The following is a 4,602-nucleotide window of genomic DNA, read 5'->3' as shown; positions in this document are numbered from 1 at the left end:
ATTTTCAGCGTGTCACTGTGCACATGGTGTGTTCATGAAATGTAACCATCTCATCATATCTGATGTCATAATTATGCTGATAACATTGGATGTATAAAATAAATTCACAATATTCTTCATCTATGAAGTGATCAATAGTGACCTCATAGATTCCCTTTTAATTTCTACTTTTTTTAATACAATGCATAATCCCCTAAAAAGGTGAAACAGTATTGGTTGAAAAAAATCGAATACACAACTAATCCACGATCGTCAAACCTCATCCTCTTTATTTAAGTAACAAATTAGCTTTAAACTATTTGAAAGTTTGCTCATGATCTGAGGTTTGTGGACATTTTCCCCAATTTATAGAATAAAAAAACAAAAGCCCTTGTTCGACTTTCAGCTCAAACCCAAAACAACACAACAGAACAAAGACTAGCAGCGATAAAAAAATGATAATTTTTTGGAAATTCAGTTTGAGTCAGCAGCATGGCTCTGTTGTTTTGCTGACATAGCATTCCTCATTAGAACGAATACCTCCTATATCCCCCCTCCCTCTTCAATCTTCTCTCGTCTTACTCTGTCCTTCCCTGTACTGTAAGTTCAACATCAAAGGGATCAATTAGCATATGGCGAGAAGGGAGTACTGAGAGCCAACCTTGTCTAGCTGGTCTAGCTGGTCAGTGGAGGGTGCTGATAGGCTGCTGACAGATGAAAGGAAACTGTTCTTCTACCCAAACCTCATGAGGACAGCCTCTTGTATTCCAACTTGCATGATAATAGATATTTCTCGCAGTAGAGGTTAACATCCTCACCACAATCATAATTATGGATTTAAAAGAACAAAAACATAAACATGTATGACCTCCAATGAGCTCCTTGCTGAATGATGTACCTGCTCGTTTTAATTTGAGTGCATTCACTATTATGTGCAATTTATCATTTAGATCAAGAGCTTGATAGGCAAACAGAGACTGTTGATCATGATAATAAGGGATTCTCCGCCAACATTAATAAAACCTTATCACAATAGGCGCGTTCACACCGGAGTACTATTCCCCGTACTTTTCCTGTTTAGTTCCGTTAGTAGGCCTACCCCTTATTTTGCGTTCACACCAAAAAGAGTACTTAGTGCCGGGAACTTTTACCCCCATTTTTAGTGCCTGCTAGAGAGGTGGTACTATCCTGGGGAGAAAAGTACCAATTTCTATTGGCTGGGCGAATTGCAAACCACGCCCCGTAAAACTCTGAAAAGTGTTGTGAAGCCGCCATTGTATTTGCTGGCATTAGCATTATTAGCACCAACGGAGAGAGAATAACTTATGGCAACACAAAAAAAAACATGGGAGCGGTGGAGTGATGAGGAGGTGTCGGCATTCTGGCGATTTACTTAGAAGGCTTCAGTAGAAGCTGAAGCCAGTAGGCTACCCAACTCCGGGGTCTTTTGGCCGGGGACTTCGGGTGGCAGTTGTATATGCCGTGGAGTTATTTGTGGCCTGCTAATAAGCCCAAAGCAGAAGAAGACGAAGTGACGTCAGTGGCTCATTTGCGTAATCTTCCCTCAGGGAATTTATTCCGGTGTGAACGCGATCTGTACTAAGTTCCATGGGGGTACTAAGTGCCGGCACTAAGTACGGCAAAGTACTTGGTGTGAAAGCGGCTATTGTCACATTAATCACAGTGACTGGGTTCATTCAGATTGTGTGCGTGTGTTTGGGTTTACAAGTCTGAGCATGTGTTAACAAGGCTGTATGCATGCTCTCTGCATCACTGATTCACATCACCTGTAATGAGATTACACGCTCTATATTCATGGCTGCACAAATACTGGCAGAAGGAGTGCTACACAAAAATTGCTATTTTCTTGACCTTGAAATTATCTTTCAAATCTGTAGGGTGTTTTTGTTCTCAGCGCACACGGCACACAGATAGCAGTAGGAGCTGCAAACAGAAGATGTCTTTGGAAGAAGCAAGCAAAAAAAGTTTAGTTAAAAGTTAGTTTTTTTGCAATAACATAGTCTGTATGATTGCTAACAATGGTTTCTGTGTAAGGGATCATTTAAACTAATACACATAGCACCTTTTTTTGGCAGAAAGGCGCTAGCAGGGCGCTCGGGAACGCACCAACCAAAACATATTTGCTCTCACACTTTTAATGAATGAGCATGTCCCTCTGTCTGACAGCCATATAGGAAGGGCAACAAGTCCTCCAACTCATACGGCCAAATAGGTTGATTGTTCAAGCCCTTATTACGACCAAATAGGTCGATTATACAAGCGTTTTACGACCTATAATCACGTTTTAAAGTTTTCGACCTTTAGTGCTCCCGTTAACTGCAAACGCTCCAGAGGATCGTATATTCACAAATAACCCTCTCTGTAAAATCCTAAATTGTAGGATAGTTTGGCCATTAAAATGCTTTTTGATTCGATTTCTAGCGAGAAGTGTATATTGTACTTTTAGAATCCACGTCCAGTGGATGTGTAGGATCTGTAGTTTGATAGATATTACAAAGATGATTTGAGGTCTCGCCAGGAGAACGTGTAACGGCAGCGTCCATGTAAAGTTAGCGTCAACCCTCACGGGGTGAAAAGAATATTTCCGGTCTCGAAGTTTTCATAATAAAACCATATTCCCCTCACTGTCAACTGATTTTATAGTGATATCTGCCATACTCATCCACTAACAAACATCAGTTTATCCTTGTTAATAACACAACATTAATTGGTTTAAATTGTGTACACTGCTTTTGTGTTTTTCCCATAGATTTTTCCCTTTTGATACTGAGAGACACATTTCTTTTTTCAGAGGTTTTGATAGGCTAAAACATCGAACTACCTATAATCCTCAACTATCGTTGAAGCTCGGTGATTGGATGTTTTAGCCGCAATGCACGTTGCGATATGGTGTTTATGCGATGTGAAATCCGAAAACATTTTTTTTTAAAAATACTTTATTCCGAGTGTGCTTGCTTTTGTCTTTGAAAGTCATCACATAACGGCATTGTAATATACGGTTCGGCTGCCTTACATATTACACATCTGCCGTAGTTCTCTATTTATAGAGCCCTGATGAGAAGACCTTTGGACAAACTAGAAGAAATGCCGCCGAAACTGAATACGTGATGTGGATCATAAATATATCAGCAATTAAACAACATCTTCAATTTCTCTTCACACAATACGTCTCCTTGCAGTATCAACACTAATTCGGCTGACTTTTATATTTGATCCAATTGGTAGATAGGTTATATTTACACCATAACGGTGCATAGCTTATAGAAAAGGACTTGTCGTTTTTAAAGATATTACTGATTTTCTTTGAATTAAAGATTATAAATACTGTGTTGAGAGAATAGTCAGGGGTTTTGGGTGATGGGAGACACATCTATGTATTCAGAATTTCAATAGCTTACCATTAAATGACGGATATACCTCAGATATTAATGTGTAGAACTACAATATGTAAAATAATATAGCAATATCCTGTAAAATTACATGAAAACATGAATAAAACTACACATCTTCAGATGTTATACATACATAAGTGTCCTACACTAATAATACAAAGTTATTATGACATTGTATGCTGTGTGATATTTGTAACATCTTCATAAAGTATCATTTATTGTGTTAAAACTGTAAACTTGACAGTTTTTTAACCCGCACCGCCTAGTGGTTAAAGCACGTTATTGAATTTTGTTGTTGAATATGTTATATTTGATGAAAACATTTCAATATTAAGAGTAGCCTATATTCAAAATAGGGGGAAAGTAGAAGGTCAATGATAGAAATATAGAATAGAAAATATCAAGAAGATACTGTAGTGATCTCTCCAATAAAACAGCTAGTGGAGGACGTCCAAAGATTATAATAGGAGGATGTGCAAAACATACAAACTAATAAGGCTTTATTTAAACATTAAAGAATACTTTAAGTCAAGGTCTTCTTTTGAATAAGAAAGACACTTTGGGGGTATCCACTCTAGATCGTGTTTGTTGTAAGTTAAAAAGAGACGATGGAGTCTCGGAAAAGTTCAAATGAGTAATTTAATTAAGTACCGTGGTTTTGGATCAAACAAAGCAGGTCAACACAGCGCCGTGTCCAGAGAAGAAGAGAGGACGAGTGTCCATGCTGCGTGTACTGTGTACATGTGATTCTTGGCTCCTCTTCTCATTGGCTGCTTCAACGATGGGCGGGTCTTAGGTCCCCTTCGTTCCTCTGGATTCATTTCACATAAAATAAGAAGATCTAGACGTTGTGTGTTTAATGTATAACCCCACAAGCCTTTTCTCCTCATTTATGACTGTTGTGCACCGACAGAAATGTTAAGAGAGTTTCATTTTTATGTTGTTTTATGGTTGTTTTGTCACTCACCATTTACCTGTCATTCCAGGTTTCCTGATTATCCACCTCTTGTGTGTTTCCCATGCTCATCAGCACCAGCCCCGCCCCTGATTGTCCCCACCTGTGTCTTGTTATCCTGTGTTTAAATTCCCCAGTCTCCCATGTGTTCTTCGTCAGTTCATCTGGTCTCTTGCGTGGGTCAGATCTATGCTCTCCTTGAAACCATGATGTTTTTGTTCTTCACTACGTGAGCGATTTTCTTTTGTTCACCTT

Source organism: Gymnodraco acuticeps, unplaced genomic scaffold, assembly GCF_902827175.1.
Source record: "Gymnodraco acuticeps unplaced genomic scaffold, fGymAcu1.1, whole genome shotgun sequence".
Taxonomy (NCBI): Eukaryota; Metazoa; Chordata; class Actinopteri; order Perciformes; family Bathydraconidae; genus Gymnodraco; species Gymnodraco acuticeps.
The sequence above is the reverse complement of the archived record's forward strand: the minus strand, read 5'-3'. Positions refer to the sequence as shown.